At 48.8% G+C, this 19,797-nt stretch overlaps 1 protein-coding gene and 1 non-coding gene across 5 annotated transcripts in view; one reads left to right on the top strand and one right to left on the bottom strand.

Annotated features, from left to right (window-relative positions):
- Positions 1-16,960, bottom strand: part of TRAF3 (TNF receptor associated factor 3) — a 125,615-nt gene extending 108,655 nt beyond the window's left edge. For 2 of the 4 annotated variants that reach the window (XM_064375235.1, XM_064375238.1), the window contains exon 1: positions 14,576-16,170. The gene's annotated coding sequence lies outside the window, so the exon portion shown is untranslated. Of the gene's footprint in view, positions 1-14,575; positions 16,171-16,937 lie in introns of those variants that run through there. The other 2 variants (XM_064375239.1, XM_064375236.1) reach the window with 2 other exon arrangements.
- On the top strand, positions 3,740-3,841 carry LOC135274493 (small nucleolar RNA U13). The gene has a single exon (XR_010342315.1). It is a non-coding gene; the product is annotated as a small nucleolar RNA U13 (small nucleolar RNA).
- Positions 16,961-19,797: the final 2,837 nt, after the last annotated feature.

The raw sequence follows: 19,797 nt of genomic DNA, 5'->3' as shown, positions 1-19,797 counted from the left end.
CAAAATAATGAACAAAACTTGCTGGGTATGGTGGCATGTGCCGGTAGTCCCAGCTACTCAGGCAGCTGGGTGGGAGGACCACTTGAGCGCAGGAGGCTGAGGCTGCATGAGCCAAGATTGTGCCACTGCACTCCAACCTGGGCAACAGAGTAAAACCCTGTCTCAAAAAAAGATTGGTTCTCGATACCAAAGTCAAAGATACCACAAGAAAAGAAAACCACAGGCCAAGTGTGGTGGCTCATGCCTGTAATCCCAGCACTTCAGGAGGTCAAGGCAGGCGAATCACATGAGACCAGGAGTTCGAGACCAGCCTGGTCAACATGGCAAAACCCTGTCTTTACTAAAAATACAAAAATTAGCTGGGCATGATGGTGCATGTCTGTAATCCCAGGTACTGAGGAGGCTGAGGTTGCAGTGAGGCAAGACCATGCCACTGCACTCCAGCCTGGGTGACAAAGGAAGACTCTGTCTCAAAAATGAAAAGAAAACTGTACAGACTAATATTCCTAATGAACACAGATGCAAGAAGCTTCAACAAAACAGCAGCAAACTCAATCCAACAACATATTAAAAGGATTATATACCATGACAAAGTGAGATTTATCCCAGGAATGCAAGGGTGATTGAACATACAAAAAAAAAATCAATGTAATACACTACATTAATAAAACAATGAAAAAAAGATCATCTCAGAAGATGCACAAAAAGCATTTGACAAAATTCAACAACTTTTCATTAAAAGAAAAAGTTAGTGGCCAGGTACAGTGGCTCACACCTGTAATCCCAGCATTTTGGGAGTCTGAGGCAGGAGGACTACTTGAGGCCAGGAGTTTGGGATCAGCTAGGCAACACAGCAAGACCCTATCTCTCTCTCTCTTTTTTTTTTTTTTAAGATAGAGTTTTGCTCTTGTTACCCAGGCTGGAGTGCAATGGCGCGATCTCGGCTCACAGCAACCTCCGCCTGCTGGGTTCAGGCAATTCTCCTGCCTCAGCCTCCTGAGTAGCTGGGATCACAGGCACACGCCACCATGCCCAGCTAATTTTTTGTATTTTTAGTACAGACAGTGTTTCACCATGTTGACCAGGATGGTCTTGATCTCTTGACCTCGTGATCCACCTGCCTTGGCCTCCCAAAGTGCTGGGATTACAGGCATGAGCCACCGCGTCCAGCCGACCCTATCTCTTAAAAAAAAAAAAAAATTAATCAACTGGGCATATTGGTGCACACCTGTAATCCCAACTATTTGGAAGGCTGAGGCAGGAGAACTGCTCAAGTTGAGGAATTTGATACCAACCTGGGCAACATAGCAAGACCCCATCTCCACAAAAATTAAAAAATTAGCAGGGTGTGGTGGCTTGCACCTGTAGTAGTCCCAGCTACCTGGAAGGCTAAGGAAGGAGCACTGCTTGAGCCTGGGGGTTCAAGAAGGCAGTCAGCTATGATCACATCACTGCACTCGGCCTGGGCAAAAGAATGAGACTCAGTCGGAAAAAAAAAAAAAAGGCACTTTGGGAGGCCAAGGTGGGCTGACTGCTCAGGAGTTTGAGACTAGCCTGGGCAACATGGCAAAACCCATCTCTACCAAACATACAAAAAGTTAGCAGGCCATTATGGCATGTACCTGTGGTCCCAGCTACTCAGAAGGCTGAAGTGAGAGGATCGCTTGAGCCTGGGAGCCAGAGGTTGCAGTGAGCCATGATTGCACTACTGCACTCCAGCTTGGGTGACAGTGCAAGACACTAAAAAAAAGAAAGGAAGGAAGGAAGGCAGGCAGGCAGGCAAAATAAAACACAGCTAACTTCATGATCAATGGTGAAAAGCTTCCCTAAGATCAGGAACAACATAAGGATGCTCGCTTTCACCACTGCTATTCAACACTGTACTAAATGTCTTAGCCAGAGCAATCAGACAAGAAAAAGAAAGAAAAGGCATTCAAACTAGAAAGAAGAGGTAAACTATATATGCAGGTGACATGATTCTGTATAAAGAAATCCCACAGAACCTACGAAATAACTACTAGAGGTAATAAATTCAACAACATTGTAGGGCTTAAGACCAATATAAAAAAATCAGTTGTTTCAATACACCAGCAATGAGCAATTCAAATAAAAAAGGTAAGAAAATAATTTCATGTACAATAGAACCCTCAAGAATAAAGCACCCAGAAATAAATTTATCCAAAGAGATTAATGATTTGTATACTAAAACTACAAAATATTGCTGAAAGAAACTAAAGAAGAAATAACTGAATGAAAACATATCCCACGCTCACGGATTGGAAGACAGTATTGTTAAGATTACAACCCCCCAAAACAATCTACAGAATCAATGCCCTCCCTATTAAAATTCCAATGACCTTTTTTGCAGAAATGAAAAAACTGACATTCAAATTCATATAAAATTGCAACTGGTCCAAAATAGTCAAAACAATACAGAAAATGAAAAAGTTGGGAGACTCATACTTCCCAAACTTACTATATCAAAACTTACTACAAACCTTCAGTAATCAAAACAGTATGTGATATGGTTTGGCTGTGTCCCTACCCAAATCTTGTCTTGAAGTGTAGCTCCTATAATTCCCACATGTTGTGGGAAGGGACCTGGGGGGAGGTAATTGAATCATAGGAGCAGGTTTTTCCTGTGCTGTTCTCGTGATAGTAAGTCTCACAAGATCTGAAAAGTGCAGTTTATAAACAAAGTGAGATAGTAAGTCTCACAAGATCTGATGGTTTTATAGTGCAGTTCCCCTGCACAGATTCTCTGACCTGCTGCCATGTATGGCAATAACACGCCGTGTATGATATGACAAGCTTTGCTCCTCCTTTGCCTTCCACCATGATTGTGAGGCCTCCCCAGCCATGTGAAACTGTGAGTCCATTAATCCCCTTTTTCTTTATAAATTACCTAGTCTTGGGTATGTCTTAATCAGCAGCATGATAACTAACTAATATAGTGTGGTACTGATGTAACAGACATGCATGCAGAGCAACGGAACAGAACTGAGAGTCCAGAAATAAATGCAAATATCTACGGCCAATTTATTTTTAACAAGGGTGCCAAGACCATTCAATAGAGAAAGAACAGTGTTTTCAATAAATAGTGCTGAGAAAACTAAATCAAAACATTCAAAAGAACGAATTGGGACTCCTATCTCATTTCACATCCAAAAATTAACTCAAATGGATCAAAGACCTAAAGGTAAGAACTAAAACAAGAAGACTCAGAAGAGGCTGAGTGCAGTGGCTCACGCCTATAATCCCAACACTATGGGAGGCTGAGGTGGGTGGATCACTTGAGGCCAGGAGTTCTAGACCAGCCTGGGCAACATGGCAAAACCCCATCTCCACTAAAAATACAAAAATTAGCCAGGTGTGGTGGTGCACACCTGGAGTCCCAGCTACTGAGGAGGCTGAGGCACAAGAATTCCTGGAACCCAGGAGGTGGAGGTTGCAGTGAGCCAAGATCATGTCACTGCACTCCAGCCTGGGCAACAGAGTGAGACTCTGTTTCAAAAAAAAAGCGTTTAACATCCAGAATATATAAAGAACTTACAACTCAACAGACATCATTCCCCTCAAAAAATATACAAATGGCCAAGAGTCACATGAAAAGACATTCAATATCTTTGCTCATCAAGAAAATACAAACCCAAACCACAATTTGATACCACTTTACACTAACTAGAATAGCTTTAATCAAAAATACACACACACACACACACACACACACACACACACAATCCTTTTGTAGTTCATTAAATGTGATTGAGTATTCAAATGCATGTATCAGATATGCCACCCTTAAACCTTATTATGACATCGGCACATTACCCATATGACATGAAAAAGAAAAAAATAAAAACAAATTTAGCAAAGATGTCCTGAAACTGGAATACTGCTGGTGGGAATAAGTTAAACACAGTATTACCATATGATCAGCAATTCCACTCCTAGGTATATACCCAAGTGAAATAAAAACATACCTACCCAGAAACTTGTACACAAATGTTTACAGCAGCATTACTCTTAATAGCCAAAGAGGAGAAACAATCCAAATGCCCATGAACAAATGAATAAACAGACTGTGGCATACACGTACATACAACGGATTATGATTCAGCAATAAGAAGGAACAAAATACTGACACACGCTACAACTTGGCTGTGCCTCAAAACATCATTCTAAGTGAAAGGAACCAGACACAAAAGACAAGTTATATGATTCCTAGATGCTGTATCTAAAACGGGCAAATCCATAGAGACCAAAAGCAGATTAGAGGTTATCAAGGGATGGGAGGATTGGAAAGTGGGAGTGATTACTTAATGGGCAAGGGGTAATGAAAAGTTATTTTTTTGTTGTTTGTTTGCTAAGACGGAGTTTCACTCTTATTGACCAGGCTGGAGTGCAATGGCTTGATCTCAGCTCACTGCCACCTCCACCTTCCGGGTTCAACCCGGGTTCAAACGATTCTCTTGCCTCAGCCTCCCGAGTAGCTGGGATTACAGGCATGTTCCACCACGCCCAGCTAAGTTTGTATTTTTAATAGATGGGGTATTTCCATGTTGATCAGGCAGGCCTCGAACTCCCGACCTCAGGTGATCCATCTGCCTCAGCCACCCAAAGTGCTGGGATACCAGGTGTGGGCCACCGCACTCAGCCGTTGTTTTGCAGAAACAGGTTCTCCGTCTGTCCTCCAGGCTGGAGTGCACTGGTGCGATCATAGCAGCCTCGAATTGCTGGGCTCAAGCAACGCTCCTGCCTCAGCCTCTAGAGTAGCTGGGACTACATACAGGCTCAAGCCACTATGCCCAGCTAATTATTTTTGTAGAGATGGAGTCTTGCTCTGTTGCCCAGGCTGCTCTCAAACTACTGGAGTTAAGTGATCCTCCCTTAGCTTCCCTAAGTGCTGAAATTACAGGTATAAGCTACCATGCCTGGCCTGAAAAAGGTTTTTTTTTTGTTTTTTTTTTTTTTTTGAGATGGGAGTCTTGTTCTGTCACCCAGGCTGGAGTGCACAATGGCTGACCACTTACTGCAACCTCAGCCTCCTGGGTTCAAGCAGTTCTCCTGCCTCAGCCTCCAGAGTAGCTGGGATTATAGGCACATGCCACCATGCCTGGCTAAATTTTTTGTACTTTTGTTTGTTTTTGAGATGCGGTCTCTCTCTGACACCCAGGCTGGAATGCAGTGGCATGATCTCAGCTCACTGCAACCTCCACCTGCTAGGTTCAAGTGATTCTTCTGCCTCAGACTCCCAAGTAGCTGGGACTACAGGGACATGCCACCATACCCAGTTAATTTTTGTATTCCTAGTAGAGATGGGGTTTCACCATGTTGGCAGGCTGGTCTCAAACTCCTGACCTCATGATCCGCCTGCCTTGGCCTCCCAAAGTGCTAGGATTACAGGCATGAGCCATCATGCCCAGACCTGAAAAAGCTTTTAAACTAGAGAGAGCTGGTGGTTGCACAACACTGTGAATACACTAAATACGGCTGAACTGCACACTTAAAAATGCTTAATTATATGTAATTGACTTTTACCTCAATAAAAGAAAATGTTGGACTACAATTTATTGGTTCATTTATACAAATACTTGAGAACCTATCATATGCCAGGCACAGTCCTAGTACATAGATTAAGGTGATAGAAAAACATTCTCTAAAGGCTGGAATGGGGGCTCATGCCTGTATCCCAGCACTTTGGGAGGCCAAGGCGGGCAGAGCACTGGAGGTCAGGAGTTCAAGACCAGCCTGGCCAACATGGCGAAACCCTGCCTCTACTAAAAAAAAATACAAAAATTAGCCCAGAGTAGTGGTGCACACCTGTAAAATCCCAGCTACTTGGGAGGCTGAGACATGAGAATCAAACCTGGGACGCGGAGGTTGCAGTGAGCCAAGATCGCACCACTGCATTCCAGCCTGGGCATCAGAACAAGACTTCATCTCAAAAAAAAAAAAGAAAAGAAAGAAAAGAAAAAGGAAAAACATTCTCTGTTATGGAGAGAAAAACAAGGCAAGTGACCAGAGCAACAGCATGGGCTGTTTTAATTAGGGTGTTCAGGGAAGGCCGCTTTGAAGAGGTAAAATGTGAACAGAGACCTGAATAAATCGAAGTTGGTAGGTTTTTTTGTTGTTGCTGTTTGCTTGCTTGCTTGAGAGTCTGTCACTCAGGCTGGAGTGCAGTGGCATGATCTCGGCTCACTGCAACCTCCACCTCCTGGGTTCAAGCTATTCTCCTGCCTCCTATCACCTCTCATACCACCACCTCAACCCTATAAGAGCCAACTTAGGTCTAAGAACAAAGCCTCCCAAGTTGCTGAAACTACAGGCACGTGTCACCACACCCAGCTAATTTTTTTTTTTTTTTTAAGCAGAGACAGGGTTTTACCACGTTGGCCAGGCTGGTCTCGAACTCCTGACCTCAAGGGATCCGCCCATCTCAGCCACCTAGTGTTCGAATTACAGGTATGAGCCACCATGCCCAGCGCAAATTGAAGATTATTATTATTGCTAAGTGACAGGAAAAATGTGCTAAAATATTAATTTAAATATACAAAAATTCATCATATGCTAAAATTGCTTTATTTTAAAAAGGGGAGTTATCTAAATATAGATGTTCCTTTTGTGCAAATACACTGTGATTCTGGTTTCTAGACATTTTGCCCTTTTTATAAATAATTTATTTGCAGTCCAATAATGTCCTTCTACTCCCACTGGTATTTCTTCCAGGGCTAGGCCATACTTCCAAGACAGCCTGTCATCCACCTTGCTAGTAAGTCATTCCCTTTTATGAAATCACTCAGGAAAGGAAAGGGGAAGAGAAATGATCACCTCTGAAATATTAGGTTCTTATATTCTCTCACATACTCAGATGTTTCTTGTTCTTGTTTTAGACAGGGTCTCACTGAGTCACCCAGGCTAAAGTACAGTAACACAATAACAGCTCACAGCCCTGACCTGGGCTCAAGTAATCCTCCTGCATCAGCCTCCTGAGTAGCTAGATGGGACTACAGGACCACGCCACTATGATAGCTAATTTTTAAATTTTCTTCTAGAGACAAAGTCTTGTAACACTGTGTTGCCCAGGCTGGTTTAGAACTCATGAGTTCTAGCAATCCCCTTGCCTCGTCCTCTCAAAGTGCTGGGACTATAGGTGTGAGCCACTGCACCTGGCACAGGCTCTTTTTTTTTCTTTTTTTTTAGACACATTTTCGCTCTTGTTGCCCAGGCTGGAGTACAATGGTATGATCTTGGCTCACTACAACCTCTGCCTCCCAGGTTCAAGAGATTCTCCTGCCTCAGCCTCCCAAGTAGCTGGAATTACAGGCATGCACCACCACGCCTTGTATTTTCAGGTGAGATGGGGGTTTCACTATGTTGGTGAGGCTGGTCTTGAACTCGTGACCTCAGGTGATCCACCCACCTCAGCCTCCCAAAGTGCTGGGACACAGCTTCGCGCCTGGCCCAGACACACTTTTAAGTCTCACAATTACTTTTTTATTATGGTAAAATATACATAACAAAATTTGCCATTGTAATCTACAGTCCAGTGGTATTAAATATTTATAATGTTGTGCACCCGTCACCACCATCCATCTCCAGAACTCTACAGTGACCTTTGCATAGATGAGAAGAGTGTGGTTCAGAAAGGAAGAGTAACTTAACAGCACAGTTAGCTGAAGGACAGACCAGAATTCAGAGCAGGTCTGATTCGTCCCATACGTAAGCTGGTCTCACTTTTACTGTGCACCTTAGGCCAGACTGTGGAAATACAAAGAATGAAGTGACCCAACCCTTGAGAGGCTTGTCTCAACACTAGAGACCCATCCAAAATGCACAGAAACATCCCTCAACCTGGAGAAGGCAGGGAAGGCTCCAGAGACAGAAGGCCCTTGCTCTCACACCACCGCCTCTACCCTACAAGGGCCAACTGAGGCCTAAGAACAAAGAAATCTACCCTCTGTCATCCCAAGGACCTGACCTAGTGGCCTCAGTATGCAGCTGCATTCCATGATTCACGGCCCTTCCAGGAGCAGGTACAGATGGCCATGAAACAAGCCCCTGCACCTCTGCTCAGCCACCACTGACCCTTCTTGGTTGCATACTCTAAACCTTGACAGGGGTTCTCAAAGAGCCAAATATCTTTTCCCTGCGAAAGTGGAGAGGGCTTCCAGGCCTTTAACTCATATTTCCTCAGGCAATCTGTAGTGATCATTAAATTCAAGATGAATAGGTGCTAGGCTGTAACCATTATGCTCTCTCTAGAGTGACCAGGCCTTGGGGACTTGTTCATCACTAACAAGCTCATGTTTGTAAGACCCTGTAAAGACATAATGACTAAATACTATCATTATTACTAGACTACCAGTTTAAATATAAATTAAGAGAGAAAGGGGGAAGAAAACACATTAACAAATCAGGTTAGGGACTGCTACTCAGCAAGCTGTAAGCAGCCTCTGAGCCACCATAAAGAACCTTCCAGCCAAATATGTCAAAGGAGCTTGAATGCAAGGGGGCTGCTGTAAGAAAGGAACTTCGGCAGAGATGGAATTGAGTGCTGCCTAGAATCATCAGCCATACAGGCCAAACAGATGTTGCATCAAAGGGAAAGGCTACGTGAAAAATATACAGTTTTTTTTTTTAAGTACTCTATAGCAGCCAGGTACGGTGGCTCACGCCTGTAATCCCAACACTTTGGGAGGCCGAGACAGGTGGATCACGAGGTCAAGAGATCAAGACCATCCTGGCCAACATGGTGAAACCCCGTCTCTACTAAAAATACAAAAAATTAGCTGGGCATAGTGGCGCGTGCCTGTAATCCCAGCTACTCAGGAGGCTGAGGCAGGAGAATTGCCTGAACCCAGGAGGCGGAGGTTGCAGTGAGCCGAGATCGTGCCATTGCACTCCAGCCTGGGTAACAAGAGCAAAATTCCGTCTCAAAAAAAAAAAAAATACAAAAATTAGCTGGGCATGGTGGCGGGTGCCTGTAATCCTAGCAACTCAGGAGACTGAAGCAGGAGAATCTCTTGAACCCAGGAGGCGGAGGTTGAAGTGAGCCGAGATCACGCCACTGGTGACAGTGCAAGACACCATCTCAAAAAAAAAAAAAAAAAGCACTCTATAGCAGCAAAACTAAAGCCCACTCTGAAAGCAAAACTAAGAAGTTTAGAATCTGAAGAAAATCTAAAACTGCTTTGTAATTCAGCTGTGGTGAAACCATGAACCCTGGAGTCCAACAGGCCTGTTGCTCCTCCTTTTCCTCATCTGTAAAATGGGGAGAATTCCTCCCTCGGAAGTTAGGCTGTCAGAAAGCAGCACCCAGAGGTGGTCAGGTCCCTTTTCCTGTGCCCTCTCCCCTGAAAGACAGCCACAGGAGAACCAGGGCTTCTCCTCCTGCTGCTAGCTTCCCTGCAAGTTACCTCTTTGGGAAACGCCTCCTCCTAACCCAGGTCCCAACTGCACAGCGCCTCCACAATGCACCAGCGCCTCTGTTCCACTGTCGTGGCACCTACCATGTGATGCCATAACCAGATTATTCTTCTGGCTCATCCATCACATGGAAGCTCCTTGAAGACAGTGATCAGACCACATCCTACCTGACTTTTTAGCTTTAGAAACTAGCATAGCCCCTGGCACTTAGAAAGTTCTCAAAATAAAGTATGGGTGATTCAATAATTCTCAATTAACCCTAGTTGAAATCAGAAGCCAAGCATAAGGTGGGCGCAGTGTCTCATGCCTGTAATCCCAGAACTTTGGGAGGCTGAGGCAGACGATCACCGAGGTCAGGAGTTCCAGACCAGCCTGGCTAACATAGTGAAACCCCATCTCTACTAAAATTACAAAAATTAGCCAGGCAAGGCAGCGGGTACCTGTAATCCCAGCTACTCGGGAGGCTGAGGCTGAGGCAGGATAACTGCTTGAACCCGCGAGGCAGAGGTTGCACTGAGCTGAGATCGCGCCATTGCACTCCAGCCTGGGCGACAAGAGCGAAACTCCATCTCAAAAAAAAAAGCCAAGCATCTTCGCAGCAGCAAATGTTAGAAACATGAAAAATGCAGGGAAAAACCTACCCTGGGTGAATAGCCCTTGCTTTGCCATTATTTGCCCTGGGAGAGTTACTTACCCTAACACTCAAAGCCTCAGCTGCCTCCCACATAAGATGAGAGGCCCTAGCCAGAAAATGTCTGTGGTCCCTAACTAACAAAATCTGATATTTACACTCTAAGATCTTAATATTCTTCCTCTATTACATCTCAATCCTCTATTAATGAAAATCAACATCTGCACAATGCTCTCCCATCCATCTCACTCAGAAGAAGAAAGTGACGTCCCTGGTGCCAGTAGCTCCATTTTATAGATGGTGAAATCAATTCGTGGGGCCAAGCAGCCTGCCCAAGGTCATTCTACCACTAAATGCAGAGGGTACACTGGAATTCAGATCCTCAAAGCTGGTCCCTCCACCATGCCACACTTCTCTAGCTGTGGGGTTGACAGCTCCAGGGATACACAGTGAGATTCCAGAAACACAATGCATCTTTTGGAGAATCAACAGTTTTAAAAGATTTAGGGAACAAGGTAAGTTTATATTAAAACAATCGGGCATATGACTGAGTGCAATGTAACATTCACATTAAATTTTAAGATAAACTTAATGGGCTTATCACCTTCCCCCACCCCCAACTAAGGAGAAAGTCACACAGAAAAGCCTCTGAAACCTAAACTCTTAATTTACCCCATAATAAGGCTTCAAAGAGTGGGTTTAATTTCCAGCATAAAGTTATAATTTCCGGGTATTACTGGACATGAAAGACCTCAAGAGAACTAGTTCTCCTGTGCTTCCAGCTTTTAAGTCATTAAAAGCATCCAAGAAAGGTACACTGTCAAACGAAAGTTCCCACCAAACAACCCTCCCGATGCAACAAATCCTAGAGCTAAGCAGCATCAGAACAGGAGGGAAGCCTAGCCTCCAGCAGCACACAGCTAAGGGAGGCAGCCAGAAGGCACACCCAACTGCCAACACACATTCCAAACACGTGTTACCGCCGTGGGCATCTGTCACGTCCCTCCTGTCTCCCAGCCTGCAGAATCTGGACACGAGCACTGACCAAGAGCTTACCATGTGCCCAGCCCTTGAGGGAAGGAGGGAAGGCCTAACAGGCACCTCACTACCTTGTGTATGCAGGTCCCTGATGGGCATTAACCTTCCAGAACACAAAATGAATCTCAAAAAACCTTCATTACAATTATCATGACTCCTGGAGACTCACATTTCACCACTTTGATGCTACTGTTGCCTTACAGATTCTATTACCCTACCTGGTTAATCAATTTAGCTTTTCTCTCCACTTCAAGTTTCTAATACACATGCTTTTGGGTTCTGCCACAGAATCAGTGTTTCAATTGGAGAGAAAACCAGAATGTCAAAGCAGCAGATCCTCATCTTTCTTGACAGAATGGTCTCAGGAGAAGTTACCACCAAATAGCCTCCATTAAAATTTTTTTTTTTTTTTTAAATGGGGTTTCACCATGTTGGTCAGACTGGTCTTGAACTCCCGACCTCAGGTGATCTGCCCGCCTTGGCCTCCAAAGTGCTTGGATTACAGGCGTGAGTCACTGCACCTGGCTGGATTATTATTTTTTTTTTAATGCTTTAAATCAGCATGGAAAAAAAAAAAATCTTAGAAAAAAAGTAAATCATGATATGAAAGGTAGGGCCCCAAATTTTTAGGTCTTGAGAATTAAGGTGACTTAGGTCATTTAAGCATGGGTGACTGAGGAGTAGGTTGGGAGAACAACTTTTTTTAAAATTTTATTTCAGCGCCAGGGCACGGTGCTGTGGCTCACGCCTGTAATCCCAACACTTTGGGAGGCTAAGATGGGTGGATCACTTGAGGTTGGGAATTCGAGACCAGCCTGGCCAACACAGTGAAACCCGCTCTCTACTAAAAATATAAAAATTAGCCAGGCATGGGGGCAGGCACCCGTAGTCCCAGCTACTCGGGAGGCTGAGGCAGGAGAATCGCCCGAATCCAGAAGGTGGAGGCTGCAGTGAGCCAAGATTGTGCCGCTGCACTCCAGCGTGGGCAACAGAGCGAGACTCCATTTCAAAAAAATAAATAGGCCAGGCATGGTGGCCCACACCTGTAATCCCAGCACTTTGGGAGGCTAAAGTGGGTGGATTATCTGAGGTCAGGAGTTCAAGACCCGCCTGGCCAACATGGCAAAACCCCATCTCTACTAAAAAATACAAAAAAAATTAGCTGGGAAGACTGAGCACAGTGGCTCACGCCTACAATCCCAACACCTTGGGAGGCCAAGGCAGGTGGATCACTTGAGGTCTGGAGTTTGAGACCAACCTGGCCAACATGGTAAAACCCAGTCTCTACTAAAAATACAAAAATTAGCTGGGTGTGGTGGTGCGTGCCTGTGGTCCCAGCTACTCAGGAGGCTGAGGCAGGAGAATCGCCCGAATCCAGAAGGTGGAGGCTGCAGTGAGCCAAGATTGTGCCACTGCACTTCAGTCTGGGTGACAGAGTGAAACTCTGTCTCCAAAAAAAAAAACAAAGGCCAGGTGCAGTGGCTCATGCCTATAATCCCAGCAATTTAGGAGGCCAAAGCAAGCAGATCACCTGAGGTCAGGAGTTCAGGACCAGGCTGACCAACATGGAGAAACCCCATCTCCACTAAAAATACAAAATTAGCCAGGCATAGTGGTGCATCCCTGTAATCCCAGCTACTGGGGAGGCTGAGGCAAGAGAATAGCTTGAACCTGGGAGGCGGAGGTTATCGTGAGCTGAGATTGCACCACTGTACTCCAGCCTAAGCAACAGAGCAAGAATCTGTCTCAAAAACGAAATAAACAAAAAATAGCCACGTGTAGTGGTGGATGCCTACAATCCCAGCTACTTGGGAGGCTGAGATGGGAGAATCATTTGAACCCAGGAGGTGGAGGTTGCAATGAGCTGAGGTCGGACCACTGCACTTCAACCCGGACTACAAAGTGAGACCTTGTTTCAAAACAATAAATAAATAAAATAAATTTCTTTTACAGCCAGGGGTCTCACTGTGTTACCCAGACTACAGCGATCCTCCCATCTTATCCTCTGGAGTAGCTGGGACCCCAGGTGGACATGCCAGGCTAGGAAGGGGCTTTTTAACATTTATATCCCTCCCCTACCACTTTTGGCTTTCTACCTACAATAAAAAATGGTAGGGACAGCAAAGTGGTGCCACCCAGGTTAGGGCCCATTATTGCTCTGTTCCCCTCCACAGACCATGCCCTTCACAGTACAGTATGCCTGACCCACATGAGCTCCCAGTCACAAAAGGCCCCGGCAAAAGCCAAAAGCCAGCACACGCAACGTCCTAACTGGAAACCCAATGACCAGCAGCACGGCCAGCACTGCATCTACTGGCAAGGAGTGACAGGAAGGCAAGCCGTCCGATCCCATCTCACCAAAACAAGTGGGAGGGGGCCCGTAAGAGGGCTCAGATGGCCCCCTATACCAGAGCTTTCCTAACACTGGGCCTCAACTCAACGCTGCTTCCCAGAAGACCTACCCGACTACCTCAGCTAACCAAGAGCTTTATCTTTCCCTATGGTGGATTCCCATCATACTTCCAGAATTCTGCACAATCCACTAACTCACTTCATCCTACATTTGGACTTTCTGGTTTCTTCCTGGTGAGAGAAACTATTCTCTGCCAAGTGGTTAGCACCCTGAGAGCAGGATGGTGGACTTTCATTTTTCCTTATCCTTCCTGCCACAAGCTCCCGTCTGGGTCTGTCTCAGTCAAGTATCTGTTGATTACTGCCATGTCCCCTCACCATGCACAGGGGCCAAGATGCCCTATATCCCTGCAGATCACACGCTAACAGACGGTGCTATGTCTCACTCTTCCCAGCACCGTAACCAGAACATTATGAGAACTCAAGGCATATTAACTGAACATTAATTAAATGAGAAAAAGACTCCCAAGTCCCAATTAACGAGCCACTTAAAGAATACAGAATGCAGCATCGATTCCAACCTGATTCCTGCAGTTGACAGAAACCAACAGATAGCATTTATGACATCCCACTACCTGCCAGCCTGCTCCAAGTCATCTGCACAGGCCGACAATAAGCTTCACCCAAAAAAAAAAAAAAAAGTATTATGCTTAACAGCAAACACTTCACCTTCTTCTCCCTGGGGTGGTCTGTCTCCCCACACCCTTTCCTGGAATAGTAGTGTGCAGAACTTACACAGTCAATAAAAGCTTTCTAAAATGAGAAAGCCGTTTTGTATTTTTAATTATGAATAATAAAATTTACACAAGCACACAAAACATTTTCTTTTTTTTTTCTTTTCTGTTTAAAATTGCATTTTCTTCCATTTCCATTCACTTCTTTGAGACCCAAAGCCTGCTGCGGTGGTGCAAACCTCATGGCACCTATCCCCTGTACTTCTCTGGGGCGTCTGGGCCTCCCTCCCTCTGGCTTCATCCCTCCTGCTCAAAGCAAGTCTAAGCGTCATCTCCACACTCAGGCCTCGGCTGCCTCTCTCTGGTAGCCTTCCAAATCCTCGGGCCTCACCTCCTTCTTTCTCCCTCTTCCCGGTTTCTCTGTGTCTGATGTCAGTTATTATAACTCTTCCACCCAAAAAAGAACACCAAGTGATTTTTCTTCCTCCACAAACACTTGCAAAACAGCAGCAAGGGGTCCTGATTCCGTGGAGGGGACCCTGAAGGCGTGGGCCATGAGACGTCACCTCTGCTAAGTTAACAGTTCTTTAAACTGACCACTGCAAGGAAATTCAGCTATTGCATAATACTTGATAGGTTAGATCACTTGCTATATGAAGATGAGAAAATAGAGTTGGGCAAATTTAACGCAATTTCCTTTGTTTGCCTGAGCTAGCTCAGACTTGCAGGGCCGCAGTGGCAGTTTTCTTTCTTGAAGCACAGCTTTAACATCATAAAGAAGGATTTTAAGGGAGTGATCAATCATTCTCATCTGTCCTGACAATATCACTAGCATATGTATTCTGATAGTACCCCAGAACGGTCCTTCTTGAGTTGCACAGTGAAAAATTAAAGGGATTCTTGCAGCAGTATTGAGAGAATCACAATCCGCAACGCAGGCTGAGATGTCTGTTAAATGAAGGACTTTCTTCAAGGCACAAACAAGAGTAGGAATATTTTGATGGTATTAACAGAAACAACGGGCCACTGTTACTGCCTGTTTCCAATGAAATGTCTTTACAGCCTTCTCCGAGTGAAGCCATCTTATTAATTCCAAAAGAAAGGATAGCATCCAAGGAAAATAACTGGTCTTCTTTCCCCTCGCAGAGAAATTCACATGAATGTCTCCAAAAAAAAAAAAAAAAAAAAGCTGGAATTCTCCCTGGCCAGCTCTCTCTCCTTTCCTGGCTTCTGCACTGACAGCTGGAACAGATGGCGTCTGGACGAGAACACCTTACATCTTAACCCTTATCCTTGACAAGGTCTGATTTTCACTAGCGACGCTGGAATCCAAGGTCTGGCAGGGTTTCCGTCATGAGCACCCACTCACAGGACTGCCAGTCCCATATGATATTTTCCATTTTGCGCACCGGTAAGGCTTATCTTGTTTTGGCCAAAGAATTTTCATCTTTAGACTAATTCTTAACATTTATATTGTCACACCGCGGTGAAAAGGTGAACATTTTCTCCCATTTGAGAAAAGGATGCTGTACACTACTCTGTCAGACATCCTACATACGATGCAGTCTTTTCACAGGCCATTTTCAAAGACGTGAGACACGAGACGCTCTTAGGACGAACTGATGGTCCACTTGGCCATTCCCTACAGTAAGAATTTTATAGACACATACAGGGTAACAGCAAACAACATTTCCAAACGCTCCGGCAGTGTGTAGTCGCAGCAAATGCTAGAAAAAAAAATAAATAATGGCTCCTCTTCAGTTGTATGCTGTGAATGTAAATTAAGCCGCTACAACGCTCGACATAACCTTTCTGACGCCACAAAAATGAATGAATTATATCCATACACACACAGACACACACCACGCATCACAGCTCATTCTGAAAACTGATTCCGAGCTTAATTCGAAAAATGTGAAATACAACTGGTCCCGTCCACGGCTGGTAATCTGAAGGCTTCTTGGATTTCCAAGCACGTCCACAACACCTCACCCGTTTCCAGTTTCTCACTGTTGCAAATCCAAGGGAGAGAATTTTCCACACAGAATTCTCTCCTCGGGTCCAAACACCAGACCGACGTCCCCACACGGGGCTGGCGGCGTGGAACCGGCCAGCCCGCCCAGAGCCGCCCGGCGCCCGCGGGGAAGACGCAGAGCCGGCGGCCCGGAGCCGCCCGGTGCCCCGGGAGTCGCCGGCCCTCAGTGGCCGCAGGAGGGGGGTTCGCGCGCTCGGCCCACGCCCGGACCCCCGCCAAGCGGTCGGAGGCGCCTCTGCGGCGGCATGACTCAGGACCAACTTTCCAATAACGCCCGGGCCCCCCCCAGACGGCCCCGGCCGCGCGCTTGGCCACGCAGCCCCCGAGCCGCCCACCCCTCCGCGCGAAACCCGCGGCCTCGCGGGGCACCGGGTCCTCAACGCCAGCCGGGGTCACGACCGTGGCGAGGCCTGCGCGCCCCGTTTCCTGAAAAGCTGCGGGCGCCCCGGTCCCCTCGGGCCCCGAGCCCGGCCTCCGGGACAAAGTTTGCCGAAGTTGAGGCGTCCGGGGGCGGGAGGCAGCCGGGCTGGGGCGCGGGGCCGGGCTGAAGCCGCGCCCCGCACTCGCCGCCGGGACGGGCCGGGACGGGCCGGGCCTGCGCCGCGCCCGGCAGCCCCGAGGCCCCCGGGCCCCGCCGCCGAGGGCGCGGGATGGAGGCGCGGGGGATGGAGGCGCCCGGCCGCGCGCCGAGGCCCGCCCGCCCGCCGCGGACCCTTACCTCGCGGTCCGCTGCCGCTCGGCCGGCTCAGGGGCGCCGGGCGCGTCCTCCGCCGCGGTCCGCAGCGTCCTGCTCCCCGGGTTGCCCCATGGCGGGGGGCGGGGAAGAGCCGGCGGCGGCCGCGGCTGCCGCCGGCTGGAAAGTCCCGGCTGGGCTGCAACCCGGCTCGCGCACGCGGCGACCGCGCCGCGCTGCCGCGCTCCCTCGCTCCCTCGCGCCCTCACGCAGCCCCGCGCAGGCACTTCCTCTCGCGCGCTGGAAATCCCCGGCGCGCCCGCCGCCCCGCCCCCGCCGCCCGCGCGCGTGGGAGCGCCAGGAGCCCGCGAGCGCCGCCGGTCCCACGCGCCCGCCGGCCCCCGCGCGCGCCCGCGGCCCGTTGCTAAGGGCCCTCTCGCCCGGCGCCCGCCCGCCCGGCCTTAGCAACGGCGGCGCCGCGGAGCGGAGCGGAGCGGGGCGGGGACGGCTTCGGGCGCCCCCCGCCTCCCTCCCGGCTCTGCCGCGCGCCCCGCGGGCTTCCTCGCTCCGCGCCGCCCTCGCCGCGCCCCCGCGGCCGCGCGCCCCCGCGGCCCCGCCTCTCTGGGTCAAAAAGCCACGCAGGCCGCCTGTGGGCCGAGAGGGGCCGGCGCCGATCCTCCCCGCGGCCACCTCGCCCGCGCCCCCCACGCCCGCACACGCAGCCCCCGCGTGTACACGCCCGCTTGCCCACCGCCACACGCGACCCCTACACACACGCACGAGTCCGACATGCGGCCTCGCGCTCACACTCACACTCCCGTCACACTTCCCTCACTCGGACACGGGCACACACACTCGCCATCACCCATGCGCACTCGCGTCCAGCGACGCACCCTCGCGCACATGCAGGTGGGGCTGAGGGTGACTCAGGCCATGGGGCCCCTTTCGCGTGCAGAGGGTAGCGTTCCCACATTAGTTTGCTGGCACTTAACTTTCTCCCACCTGGGTACCCTCCCACACACTGGAGTGGTGTCTTGGTCACGAGTGGACAGGATGGCCAGTTTGCCAAGTGCCCCCAGCGGTCTCGGCGGTCCTGGCTGCCCCTGCACCCCCTACGTCCTCCACCAAGTTGCTGGGGCCTGCGCGTGTCTCCCGAGGCCTCGGCCTTCTGCCCCAGAGGCATCTGTGATGACATCAGTGATTCACGCAGTAGGCCAAGGCCCACCAAGACGGCACCCAGCCTGGCTGGGCCTGGTGAGATGCGAGCGAAGGGAGGGCCTCTTGGAGGCCCTGGGCCAAGTGAGTGGTGAGGCCTTCCCTGGAGTTTGCAAGTCAGTGGTGAGGAGACAGAAAGGACTTTGCATTTTTCACTTCTCAAGAAGGCTTATAAAGATCCCCACCCCAGAGCTGAGACCAGTGTGAGCAGTCAAGGCCAGTCTGCCTTCTTGGTATTGCTCCAGTGACTCATGTGAGTGGAGGCAGGAAGTCCAGCATCTCCCCCTGCAGCTTCCCCCATAGAATGTTCCAGAACCCCAAATAGTCCAACCTGGCTGCTGGAGCCATTCTCTGGCTCCATGAGCCCAACAGGTGCTGGTTCTATAGCTACACTCAGCAGGCCACCGTGGCACCCCCACCTGCGCCACAGGCACACTCTTTTAGAGTTGACAGGCCAGCCTTGGGCGTCCCTCACAGGGACCTCTGGACTCCAGCAGTCTCCTGGGCCCCCATGGTGGACCCCCCTTGGGAGCCTCGGGTCCCCTTTCCTGCCTGTCAGGAGTTGGGATGTTACTGATTGACCTCAGGCTCGGGGTCCCAACCACTTCCCATAGCCCAGGCACCACGGCCTCCCATGTCCCCAGCCCTGCTCAGGCTGCAGTCATGGCACCCCGGGGCCCACTCCCAACTCCTGCCTTATGCTGTATGTTACCTGGGATCTGGTTTAACTTTGCCAAAATCAGGGAAGACTCCCCTCCCTAGACTGGACTATTTCTGGTTCTTTTAAAAGAAGCAGGATGGGGACCGGGCGCAGGCGGCTCACGCCTGTAATCTCAGCACTTCGGGATGCCATGGGCAGGCAGGTCACCTGAGGTCAGGAGTTCGAGACCAGCCTGGCCAACCTGACAAAACCCCATCTCTACTGAAAATACAAAAATCAGCCGGGCGTGGTGGAATGCGCCTGTAATCCCAGCTACTTGGGAGGCTGAGGCATGAGAATCACTTGAACCCAGGAGGCCAAGTTGCAGTGAGCTGCAATTGCGCCACTACACTCCAGCCTGGGCGACAGAGAAACTCTGTGTTAAAAAAAAAGAAGAAGAAGACAGGATGATGGTGGCTCATACCTGTGGTCCCAGCGCTTTGGGAGGCTGAGGCAGAAGGATCACTTGAGCCCATGAGGTTGAAGCTGCAGTGTGCCATGATGGCACCCTGCACTCCAGGCTGGTCAATGGAACAAGACCCTGTCTCAAAATAAACAACTATTTTTTAAAAAACGAAGAAAGCAGACGGTTCAAAGACCCATGGGAGGGTTTTCTGCGGCTCCTTCCATTCTCCAGCCCAGTAATAGTAAGCAACATTCAGAATGAAGTCAGGCACAACCAGGCTGAGCCCTCTGCTGGTGAGACTGGCTCCCTCTCCTTCTCTCCCTCCCCTCCTCCTCCTTCTCTTTCTTCTCCAAGTCTGAGCAGTTCTGAAGATCCTCTGCTGTGGGGAATTGAAGGGGGACAGGACAAAGATGTTTACCCCAAACAGGGGGCCAGTGTTTTCACCCCTGCAGTTAGTCGCTGGGCAGCAGTGAAGAGCAGGAAGGAGAGCTCTCTCCTCACTGTCTGTCAAAGACAGATCTCGGTTCCCTCTGGCAACGTCCAACAACAAACGGACACCATCTTTGGACACATTTCTCCCGGGA

Source organism: Aotus nancymaae, unplaced genomic scaffold, assembly GCF_030222135.1.
Source record: "Aotus nancymaae isolate 86718 unplaced genomic scaffold, 86718_ANA_hifiasm-v0.15.2.pri h1tg000011l, whole genome shotgun sequence".
Classification (NCBI taxonomy): domain Eukaryota; kingdom Metazoa; phylum Chordata; class Mammalia; order Primates; family Aotidae; genus Aotus; species Aotus nancymaae.
The sequence above is the reverse complement of the archived record's forward strand: the minus strand, read 5'-3'. Positions and strand labels throughout refer to the sequence as shown.